This window comes from Chiloscyllium plagiosum, unplaced genomic scaffold (genome assembly GCF_037043375.1).
Source record: "Chiloscyllium plagiosum isolate Xiang-an unplaced genomic scaffold, Cpla_swu_hap1 HiC_scaffold_1, whole genome shotgun sequence".
Lineage (NCBI taxonomy): Eukaryota > Metazoa > Chordata > Chondrichthyes > Orectolobiformes > Hemiscylliidae > Chiloscyllium > Chiloscyllium plagiosum.
Window position 1 is genome coordinate 119,063,688 of NW_028270139.1, and position 13,141 is coordinate 119,076,828.

Sequence of the window (13,141 nt, forward strand, 5' to 3'; positions counted from 1 at the left end):
TGCCTTTATTCCTGATGAAGGGCTTTTGCCTGAAACGTCGATTTCGCTGCTCGTTGGATGCTGCCTGAATTGCTGTGCTCTTCCAGCATCACTAATCCAGAATCTGGTTTCCAGCATCTGTAGTCATTGTTTTTACCTAGAAATCCAACAGTTTCAAAGGGAGAAACGTAGCAGAGTGATAGGAGGGAAACAGGAAATTGCAGGTGGTACGCACATATATTATTGGCTTCTTTGGCTCTTAAAGAAACATTTTGATAGAGGAAATCTCGGTAAATATCCCCCATCAAGTTCGCATTACTCTGGGAGAAGGCCAAAATAGATCCTACACAGGTTTCACCAGTTACACCTTCTGTATGACAGTGACAAATATACTGACATGAAACAATGGACTTTCTGGACAGGACTTGGTAGAGTTACTACTACACTGATAGTCAAATAGCAGTTGGACATTGCAACCAATGACTACTGTAAATCCTGGTGAACCAATGTTGAACTCTTTCTAAAGTCAATATATGTTCCCTTGTGTTCAGTGACCAGACATAATGCTGTATTCCAAATGGAGTCTGACAGAGATTTAGGCAAAAGTGAAGCATCATATTTACACATTTGCATTCCAAATTTCTTTTGACAAAGACCAACATTGTCTTTGTGTTTTAATTACATGTTTTACCTAGGCACTTGCTTTTTGTGATCTATGAACAAAACTGGCTAAATTCATTTTGTCCCAAGTCCCTTTTATCCTCCATGGCTCATTATCTCACTAATAAAAAAAATTGATTTATCTTTTCCAGATTCAAAATAAGTGACTTCACTATGCCACCACTGCAATAATTTTACTTTGTTCCAATTTTCTTATTATTCAATGCTCCTTTTTTACTTTCTCCTCTTATTCACACAACTTGCTAAGATTCTTAATTTAGCGACATGTGCTGGCTTGGATATACAACTCTCCACTCCTTCATCCAAATTATGAATATACATGATGAAAAGCTGAGGCCCCAGCACAAGTCTCTGCAGAACACAACTTATCACATCCAACTGAGAACATTACCTTTTGTTCCCTTTTTCTAGTTCCTAACTTATTACAAACCTGACACTCAAGATTACCTCCATTGTTCTCTCTTTGCTAAAAAAATCTTTTCTGTGGGTCATTATTAAATGTTTCCCATAAGCGCATTTAAATAGTATTCATCCACATTCCCTTATTCATCATGCTAGTAACCACCATGGAGAAACTCAGCTAAGTGTTAGAAATGATAAATCTCTTCTACCAGATCATAATTGGCATGGAGAGTATAAAGGAGCAATTTCTTCATTTGGAGAGTAGACTTTCCAATTTCACAGTTATTACAGTGTTATTACAGATCACATTGCCTTTCATGTGATCAATAGATGTGCAGGTGCTTTGTGTTATTTTTGCTTTCTCTTGTTCATATTCAAGACTCAAATGAAGGATGGATGGATACCATACACTCTCTAATTCATTTGCTGTCTCACCATCTGTTATTTTTCAAATCAGAAATACTGTTTTGGTTTCGGAACATGGTGAGTGTTCAGGTGAGGAAGATAGATATTAATAAAGAGTGATACTTGCTATTATTTAGGTTCAAGAACTGAAAACCTAAAATCAGATTGCAAATTACAAGAAAATAATCAGCATGTACTAACAAAAAAGTTGTGTTTACATTGTCATTGTTTTCTGAGCATGTTTGAATAAAGCAATTTGTATATATGAAATATGCATGCACTGAAGCAGTCCAAATCCAAACGCAGCATGACCTGGACAATATCCAGGCTTGAGCTGAAAAATGGCAAGTAACTTTCATGTCACAAAATGGCAGACAATGACCATCTCCAATAAAAGACAAATCAGACATCACTCTTGACATTTAATGACATTGCAATTGCTGTCAACATCTTGGGGTTACCATTGACCAGAAATTGAACTGGACAAGTCATATAATGCAGTCGTCACAAAAGCGGGTCAAAGGCTAGGAATATGGCAGTGTGTAACATATTGCCTGGCTCCTAAAGCTTGTCTGCCAACTACAAGGCACAATTCAGGAGTGTGATAGAATACTCCCACTTGCTTGAATGAGTGCAGCTCCAACAAAATTCAAGAAGTTTGACACCATCCAGGACAAAGCAGCCCACTTGATTAGCAGCACATCTATGCCCCCCATTGTCTGTATTGGCAGTGTGTACTATCTATAAGATAACTGCAGAAATTCACCAAGGCTCCTTTGCGAGAATCTTAGAGAGAACCTTTGAAACTCGCAGCAGATTCCATCTAAAAGGACAAGGACTTTCGATTTATGGGAAAACCATCACATGCAAGTTTCCGTCCAAACCACTCCTGATACTGACTTAGAAATATACTGCCGATCCTTCACTATCATTAAGTCAAAATCTTGGAATTCCTTTCTTAGGAACGTTGTGGATCTACCCATCAGACAGGAGCTGCAGCATTTCAAGAAAGTAGTTTACCACCATCTTCTCAACAGCAACAAGTGATGGGCAGGAAATTCTGGCCTACATTCTATGAGTGAATAAAAATTGCATGCTAATGAATTGTACAATCATTAATTTAAAAAGTGTTGACAAAACTCCCAATAAATCTAATGCATCATCAGACAAATATCATTTTGAGAAGTACATCAAATGCTTTTATTTGCTTATAAAAAAAGTACTGCAAATGCTAGAAATCTGATGCTCTAGCCAAGATCAATAACTTATGTGTGGGGTATCACAGATACAAAATAGCATTCAATGCTCCATGGGATAGTACACTAGCTGTATCAAAATACATAGTTATACATGTAAGTAGCTTTGCAGGAAAAAAGGTATAAAATGTTACCGTTTATGGCTTCTTGGTTTCTGCAATAGTTTTAATACTTTTTAATACCTATTTCTTTTTATTCATTCATGGAATGAGAAGGTTGCTGGCTGGACCAGCATTAATTAACCATCCGTAACTGCCCTTGAGCAGGTGCCTTCTTGAACTGCTGCAGTCCATTAGGATAAATATATTTATTTTGCAGCAACATATTTCCAAGTCAGGATGGTAAGTGACTGGGAGAGGATCTTGCAGGTGGTGGTGTTCCCATGGGTCTGCAGCATTTGTTTTTGAGTGACAGAGGTCATGGTTTTTGGAGGTGTGCCAAAAGTGGTTTGACAAGTTGATACACTGCCCTGGTATATAATATACAGTACCGTCACTGCTCATCACTGATGAAAAGACTGAATGTTGGTGGATGGGGTGCAATGGTGACAAACAGGATTGCAATTGAGCTTTGTTTTGGATGGTGTCAAATTCTTTGAGTGTTATTGGAGCTGACAAATGTGGACATCCTGACTTGTGCCTTGATGGAAAAGCATAAGCATTAAGGTTCAAGTGGTTGGTACTCACTGCAGGATTCATAGCCTCTTATTTGCTCCTTTGGCTATATTCATGTAGCCAGTGCAGTACAGTTTGTGGTCATTGTTACCTCTAAGATTTTGATGGTGGTGGAATGTAGTGATGGCAATTTCATTGAATATCGAGAGATGATGGTTAGGTTCTCTCTGGTTAGAGACTGTCATTGCTTGGCACCTGTGCGGAGAGAATGTCCGTGTCTTGTAGCAGTTAGTCATAGGCTGCGTCAGTATCTGTGGAGTCACAAATGGTGTTGAAAATTGTGCAATCATCAGTAAACATTCCCATTTCTGACCATATTCTGAAGGTAGTAGGTGTAGGATAATACCCTGAGAAACTCCTGCAGAGATGTCCTGGAGTTGAGATGTCTGCCCTCCAGCAACCACACCTATTTTCCTTTGTGCTGAAAACAATAAATTCTGGAGATGACCTTGGGTCAGACAGCATCCATGGAGGGAGAGCAAGCTAACGTTTCAAGTCTAGATGACTCGTCATCAGAGCTGAAGTGAAGTGTAGAGGGGGCAGCATTTATGCTATAGTTGGGGAAGGGGTGTGTGTGGGAATGGTGGGTTTAGAGTGCTGGCAGAGGAAAGATGTTGGTAGTTCAGATTAAGTGATCAGAATGTGAGAATGGCAGAACGATGGGTGTCTAACTGCCAGATTTGAAAAAAATAGTCCCACTTGGATGCAGGAGGGGAGAGAGAGCATGGTGACAGAGAATGTAACAAGTAAAGGGAAGAATTGGGAGTTGGTTCACAATTTGAAAGTATTGAACTCAATATTAAGTCTAGAAGGTCTGGTCTACAAAATGAGACATTGTTATAGAGTCATTGAATACTACATCATGGAAACAGGCCTTTCAGCCCAAACTGGTCCAAGGGCTTTTGCCCGAAACGTCAATTTCGCTGCTCCTTGGATGCTGCCTGAACTGCTGTGCTCTTCCAGCACCACTAATCCAGAATCTGGTTTCCAACATCTGCAGTCATTGTTTTTACCATGCTGGCCATGGTGCCCACTCAGCCAGCTCTGATTGCCTGCATCTCTATAAACCCTTCCAATCCACTTATCTATCCAAATGCTTTTTAAATGTTGCTATTGTACCTGCCTCAACTGCTTTCTCTGGTACACCATTCCATATATGCACTAGTCTCTTTGTGAAGAAGTTGCTCCTCAGGTCCTTCCTAAATCTTTCCCCTCTCATCTTAAACTTATGCCCTCTAGTTTTCAATTCCCCATCCCTGGGAAAAAGACATATGCATTCATCCTATCTGTGCCCCTAATGTGTCTTAGTAAGGTCACCCCTCATTCTCCTACATTCCAAGGAATAAAGTCCTGTCTTGGCCAACATCTCCCTGTAAGTCAGGCTTACTAGTCTTGGCAACATCCTCATAAATCTTCTTTGCACTCTTTCCAGTTTAACTATGTCTTTCCAATAACAGGGTGCCCAATATGATACACAGTACTCTAAGTGCAGCCTCACCAATAACCTATACAACTGTAACATGAAGTTCCAATTCCTATATTCAATGCCTTGACTGATGAATTGGAGATGCCGGTGTTGAACTAGGGTGTACAAAGTTAAAAATAACTCAATACCAGGTTATAGTACAACAGGTTTAATTGGAAGCACACTAGCTTTCGGAGCGACGCTCCTTCATCAGGTGATAGTGGAGGGCTCGATCGTAACACAGAATTTATAGCAAAAATTTGCAGTGTGATGTAACTGAAATTATACATTGAAAAATTGATTGTCTGTTAAGCCTTTCATCTGTTAGAATACAGTGATAGTTTCACTTCTTTCGTGTGTAAATCACAAAACCTTTTTTTTAGGTTGCATTCTCGGGTTAGCTGTTAACATATTTTCTAGCTATCACCATTGTTAACAGCTAACCCGAGAATGCAACTTTAAAAAAAATGTTTTGTGATTTACACACGAAAGAAGTGAAACTATCACTGTATTCTAACAGATGAAAGGCTTAACAGACAATCAATTTTTCAATGTATAATTTCAGTTACATCACACTGCAAATTTTTGCTATAAATTCTGAGTTACGATCGAGCCCTCCACTATCACCTGATGAAGGAGCGTCTCTCCGAAAGCTAGTGTGCTTCCAATTAAACCTGTTGGACTATAACCTGGTGTTGTATGATTTTTAACTTTGACTGATGAAGGCCATCATGCCAAATGAGTTCTTCACCACCCTGTCTACCTGCCATTGTCAACAAACTATGTACTTGTACTCCTCGGTCCCTCTGTTCCACAACACTCCTCAGGACCTTGCCATTTACTGTATAATTCCGACCTTGATTCAACTTTCCAAAGTGCAGCACCTCACACTTATCTGTACTGAATTGCACTTGCCAATCTTCAAGGTAAAAACAAAGACTGCAGATGCTGGAAACCAGATTCTAGATCAGTGTGGTGCTGGAAAAGCACAGCAGTTCAGACAGCATCTGAGGAGCAGGAAAATTGACGTTTCGGGCAAAAGCCCTTCATTTGGAATAGAGGCAGTGTGCCTGCAGGGTGGAGAGATAGATAAGAGGAGAGTGGGGGTGGGGAGAAAGTAGCATGGAGTACAATAGGTGAATGGGGGTGGGGTTGGAGATGATAGGTCAGAGAGGAGGGTGGGGAAGGTAGCAAAGAGTACAATGGCATTAGTCAGAGGGAAGTGGGTCTGGGTGGGTTAGTCTTCAGTGGGTCGGTGTGGACTGGTTGGGCTGAAGAGCCTGTTTCCACACTGTAGGTAATCTAATCTATTTTCTTAATATTTTGACCATTTAAAAATTTATGAATCATGACTTTGTGATAAAGCATGTATATTTCTGTAAAACAACTTCAGGATTCAGGGCATATTAATTATGGCTATGGTATGATGGAAGTGATTGTATGCAAGGTGACCATTTGACACACACATTCAATATGGGATCTCTATGGGACTTTATTGTTGTTAAGTAATAGTCCTAAAAAAAATGATTTATTTTAAACAATACACTGGTTGACAATACCAAGTATATGTTTTGGGGGAGTGGTATTATTGCTGGATTGTTAATCCAGAGACCCAGGTAATGTTCTGAGGACCAGGTTTGAATTTCTGGCAGATGATAGAATTTGAATTCAACCAAAATCTGGAATTAGGAGTCTAATGATGATCATGGATCCATTGTCAATCATTGGAAAAACCCAATTGGTTCATTAATGTCCTTCAGGGAAGGAAACTGCCATCCTTACCTAATCTGGTCTACATGTGATTCCAGACTCCTAACTGCCTTCTGGCCAATTAAGGATGGCAATAAATACTGGCCTAGCCAGCAATGCCCTCATCCCATGAATTAATTAAAAAAATCTTAATTATGAATCCTAGCATCTTACATTATCTAGGAAAGACTAGGAAGTCTTATTTAAGTAATTTTAAAAAATAACACTCCAAAATAGTTTATGGAGTCAGTGATCTGCAGTAAGATATCCACCACACTTTGAATTTATAGAGCTGCTTTAAAGTGATAAAAATGACTCAGAAAAAGGTTAGCATTAAGCAAAAGAAAGCAATAGGACAAAAGTTTCGTCTGACAACCTTAGGAGCATTACTAAAGGATGAAAAAAAGTTAAGATGTTAGAAGGAACTAGAGAGGCCTAGTCATAGTTAGCTAAGATGCCATTGCTGTATAAAGTAAGTTTATTATGTGCAAGAGGTGGGAATTGGTAATAGGTTCACGAGGTCAATTCCTGGAATGGCGTGATTACCTTACACTGAAAGACTGAAGCGACTGGGCTTGTATACCCTCGAGTTTAGAAGACTAAGAGGGGATCTGATCGAGACGTATAAGATTATGAAATGATTGGACACTCTGGCAGCAGAAAACATGTTTCCACTGATGGGTGAGTGCCAAACCAGAGGACACAGCTTAAAGATACGAGGTAGACCATTTAGGACAGAGATGAGGAGAAACGTCTTCACCCAGAGAGTGGTGGCTGTGTGGAATGCACTGCCCCAGAGGACAGTGGAGGCCCAGTCTCTGGATTCATTTAAGAAAGAGTTGGATAGAGCTCTCAAAGATAGTGGAATCAAGGGTTATGGAGATAAGGCAGGAAGAGGATACTGATTAGGAATGATCAGCCATGATCATGTTGAATGGCGGTGCAGGCTCGAAGGGCTGAATGGCCTACTCCTGCACCTATTGTCTATTGTCTATTGTCTATAAATGCAATATTCTTGCAAGGTTATAGGATTGGGAGTGATTGGAGAGCTAGGAAGAGCAAGGGCAAGGAGGGATTTAAACACAAGCTAAGTAATAATAAATTTGAGCTAACCACAAAAGAAACATGGTTTGGAGATGTAAATTGTACCCTGACCTCTACCCATTCCCTTTGACTCCTGCTTGTCTACGAGCAATACAGGATTCTAATTTTACCCCAGTTGGCTAGAGTAATACTGGTACATATAGGTATGATTATCTCAGTTTAACAGGACAAGGGAAGGCACTGTAGAAATTCCTACTCAACGTATGCCAATTATGACCAGATCAAATTTCACTTAGGACGAGACAGAACAAAAAACAACCTGCTAATATTTATTATTCAAGCAGACACAAAAATAATATGTACTTGGACAAGGCACCAATGTGCAGGGCAAAACATAATTGAGAGTTAAAGGAAAACATTGGATAAAGAACATATTTTTCATATTTTATGTATATTTTCATGGAGACTGAAAGTAGGCTGTGGATGAGAGTGTCACTGATGTAGTAAATCCAGAACTCCAGGTTCATGTTCTGCAGCGTGGGTTTGAATCCTACCATGCCTGATGGCGAAATTCAAATTCAGTAAAACCGTGGAATAAAATGCTGACCTAACAGTGACCATGTAACCATTATTGTTGTGGTTAAAAACCCATCCAGTTTACTAACCTATTTTAATGATGGAAATTTACCTTACTTATCTGGTCTGACAAGTAACTCCAAACCAACAGCAATGCAGTCTGAACTGCTCTCTGGACAATTAAGGAAGTGAAATAAATGCTGTCCTGGCCAGCACACCATTGTAAATTTGAAACATTGGAAATCACTGTCTGATAAATTTGCAGACAAATTGAAAAATGTGTGACTCATTTTGTACGGTTCTTGAGGAGAACACCAGGATTATTGTGGCAAAATCAAATAAGAATTATATGTACATGGGAGTAACGTGATCAAATGATAAACGATATTCCATTGTTACCATTCTCACCATCTGAGCCACCAGATAAGATTAATTCCTCAAAATCAGTCTAGGGATACATTTTGTTTTAACATTCCATAAACCATCTTGCTGGCTTGGTTCAGCTTTCATCCTATGTGCTTGCCAGCTCTGATTTTCAACAAGAGTGCTCACAGTGAGTAAGCTCTGAGTCATTGATGGTATGTTAGGGAATAATTTGCAGCTGATTGCTGGAAAATTCTGTGGTTGTTCAAGCCAACATTTGTCCCTCAACTAACAGTGCCAAAAATAGCTTAACTGCTCATAGCATCTAATTGCTATTCATGGGACTTTGTTGCACACAAATTAATTGCTGCTTTTGCCTATAACATAGCAGAGTTTATGCTTCTGAACTAGTTCAGAGGCTGTGACATATTTTGGGGATTTGAGACATTACTTACATGTAAGCTCATTCTTTCTTCGTCTTTAATATTCAATGCCACACTGGGTTGTGGACTCCTTATTGTTTACATTTATTGACAGGAAGAAAATGTTGCTGGCTAGGGCAGCATGTATTGACCATCCCTAATTGCCAAGACAGTTAAGAGTGAACCACATGGCTATGGGACTGCAGTCACATGGAGGCCTGACCAGGTAAGGATGGCAAGTTTCCCTCCCTTAAAGACATTAGTGAACCAGATGGATTTTTATGACAGTCAACAAAGGTTGCATGGCCGCTATTAGGTCAGTTTTTATTCCTGATTTTTATTGAACTCCAATTTCACCACTTGCCATGGTGGGATTTGAACCTATGTCCCCAAAGCAGATTTTGGCCTGTACCTCAGAAAGGATGTACTGACTTGAAACTTATAGAATACTGATTGGCCTGGATAGAATGGATTTTGGGAAGATGGTTCCATTGGTAGGAAAGACCAGGGCCCAAGGGCACAGCATTAGAGTATAGGGAAGACCTTTTAGAACGGAGCTAAGGAGAAACTTCTTCAGTCAGAGAGTGGTGAATCTATGGAATTCAATGCCACAGAAGGCTGTGGAGGCCAGGTCATTGAGTTTATTTAAGACTGGGATAGATATGTTCTTGATTGTCATGGGGATCAAGGGTTACAGGGAGAAAGCAAGAGAATGGTGTTGAGAAACTTATCAACCGTGAGTGAATGGTAGAGCAGACTCAGGCTGAATTTCTGCTCCTCTGTCTTGTGGTCTTTTAGTAGCCTGTGTCTCTGGGTTACTAGCCCAGTGAAATCATCACTGCCCTGACTCAAATCCATTCATACGACAAATGGAAATAATTCATTACTGACTTGAATACTAACCCCACAATGATGGAAACCTTAAGATCATACATTTCCCCCCCATCCAGTCCAATTTTCCCCAATCCCAGTTTCCACTCACATTCTGATTCCTATGATGTGGAAGTGCCAATATTGGACTGGGGTGGACAAATGTAAAAATCACACAATGCCAGGTTATTGTCCAACAGGTTTATTTGGAAGTAAAAGTTTTCAGAGCACTGTTCCTCCATCAGGTAGATAGCTATAACCTGGTGTTGTGTGATTTTTAATTTTGATCCCTGTCACGCTGGCTCGCAAGTGCTGACTGTTCCTCAGTGTTCTATTCCCCTCCCCCACCTGATTTGCCATTGTAATTTGCTGGGGTGCCAGGCTGCAGCTATTGGCCTGGTTTCTGTTCCACTGTCTGGCATGGTTTCGCATATGTTGGTAACTAGGAATGCAGACTTGCAGGGCCGCTGTGCCCCATGTCTCACTGTACACAGCTGGGCCTTCAACAATATGCCTTCAACAAAAGAAAAATGTAAGATACAGATATTAACTCATTAGATGCAACAGTTAGAAAAACAAAACCTCTAGGGCAGCACTGCTGCCTCCACAGCACTAGGGACTGGTGATCGATTCCAGCCTCGGGCAACTGTCTGTATGAAGTTTGCACATTCTCCCCTGTTTCTGCATGGGTTTCCTCCGGGTGCTACAGTTTCCTCCCACAGTCCAAGGATATGCAGTTTAGGGTGATTAGCCAGGCTAAATTGTCCATAGTGTCCAGGGATATGCAGGCTAAGTAGTTCAGCCGTAGGAAATGCAGGGTTACAGGGAAAAGATAGGGGATGGGATGTTCTTCAGAGGGTCAGTGTGGACTTAACTGGCTGAATGGCCTGTTTCCACACTGTGGGAATTCTATGATAGAATATCTCATAAGGTATTGGTAGGAGGATACTCCAGAAATAATGTTGTTTGACATTTTAGTATTTAAAATCTTACACATAGAAGATTGGTATTCTTCTTTGAATACTGGATTATAATTATTGTACCATAATAATAATAATTAACTAATGCAACAATGCAAATTAGCTGATTCAAATCAAAATTTGCTTTTAAGTTTTCAACATATTTCCAAGTCATCATTAGAAAATTGCAGCAAATGTAGGTAACCTATAATTCAGTTTGCAAAGGCAATGTTTGGTTGCTAATGGAAAGTGAGCATGCATATGCAGGGGTATGTATTTGTGCATGAGGTGCAGTACTATGTATGTTTGTGCTGATAAACATGGGGTAAAAACAGAGGTGAACTCACTTGTGATAACCCGACTGCTGAAAATGCTTCCAAAAACACACTCCACAAGCTCAGATATTAAACAATGGGCACTTTGACAAAGTACCGGCGGTTGACTGCAACCTTAAGACAAAGATACAACATCTGTTTTACAAAACAGATAAGTCAGTTTTGCAGATGTTGCACGTTACAGATGTTGTTCATAAAATCCTGGGATCTATTTCATTAGCTTAGAGTCATAGAGATGTACAGCATGGAAACAGACCCTTCGGTCCAACCCGTCCACGCCGACCAGATATCCCAACCCAATATAGTCACACCTGCCAGCACCCGGCCCATATCCCTCCAAACCCTTCCTATTCATATACCCATCCAAATGCTTATTGTAACATTCCAATGTGTAATGAATGATGATTAATCCAAAAATGTTTCTGGTGTTCATTTTGAAATGTAGGCTTTTGTATGTGAACTGATGTTTGAATAAATAATAGAACAACTTCAGTGTGGGACTCAGCTACTATTCAATTGGCTACTGTATAATTGTTGATTATCTCTGAAAAAGCACAGGCATACAATTACCATGTAGTCTGATAAGTATACCATATTTTCTGCAGAGGAGAAAAGTACACATTCACTTGACAATGTTAAGCGTTCGACCCCACACAAAAAGATATATACATATTTAAGAAGTTGTAAGTTTGTAGGATGAAAAATTACAGTGATTAATGATATGGTAAAGTTCTTATCATATTCCACTTCACTATTTTATTGGAAACATTGAGCTGCATCTTACCATATTTTGGCAGTGTCATTTTCATCGAGTTTCTTGCGGGGTATCTCTTGATGAGGCCTAGCAAATTTTCTTGCATGGTTGTCCTAATCTTCCTTTCATTCAACAACCATACAGTTGCCTTCTTGTCCAATGCCAGGCTAATGTTCTCACTCACCGTAGCAGGAAGCACTCGTCACTGCTGGGATATTCCAGGATCTTTCGGTACCGGCATCATCTTTAAAATTGTGTACCCATTGAAAAGTGTCACCTTGGAGCTGCCCTGCATGGCTCATGAAGTTTGCCCCAGATATGGCAAAAGGGGGAAATTTCCACTTTGATCAGCACAAATGAACCTGGAAGTCTGTTGGTCAAAGTGGTGCAGAGATAAAATGTTCTCTTCCTGCTAGGACTGGCAGAGGTAGCCATAACATTAATCTTGTTAGTCTGGTCTAAGGAGCAGTCTCAGACATCTGGAAGATCACCCAATGGTAGAGGAAGAAGGTCAATGAACTTTTTTGATCCTACAGAGTAAATGCCATCATCTCTTTGTTACCTCACACTTACTCCACCTTAGGTACTGCACCGACCTCCCATTAAGGCTCATGTTCTACCACGCTCACTATTGAGTCTAATATTTTCCTTCACTCACTCTCACACACCCAAATCCCCCAGGAACTAACCCTACTGGCATCAGCACCTCTTACTCAGGCCACTTCAGTACCTCCACCCTATCTTCACTAGCACTAACAGCTGTGTTACTCACTTTCATCTCATTCAGTCTCTCCCTTTCTCTCAATCTAGGAAAAAAAGCCCCTACAATTTGGCAGAATGTTGGCGGGTTGCCAGATATACATCTCCTGATTCCCTAGGAAGGGAGGATCATGATCTTGATTGCCTTGAACAGCTGAATGACCCTGTCAAAACTTTGACATTGGAGGCAGTGTTTGATTGACCCACTGACAGGAGGGACTTGTTTAAGAATATAAGGGCTTTTGCACATGCAGTGTATTTGGTATGTGCACTGCTGAGTTAGGGTGTCATGATTTGGAGGTGCCGATTTTGGACTGAGGTATACAAAGTTAAAAATCACACAACACCAGGTTATAGTTCAACAAGTTTATTTGGCAACACTCACTTTCGGAGCGCTACTCCATCGGGTGGTTGTTGAGTATAAGATCATAGGACAAAGAATTTATAG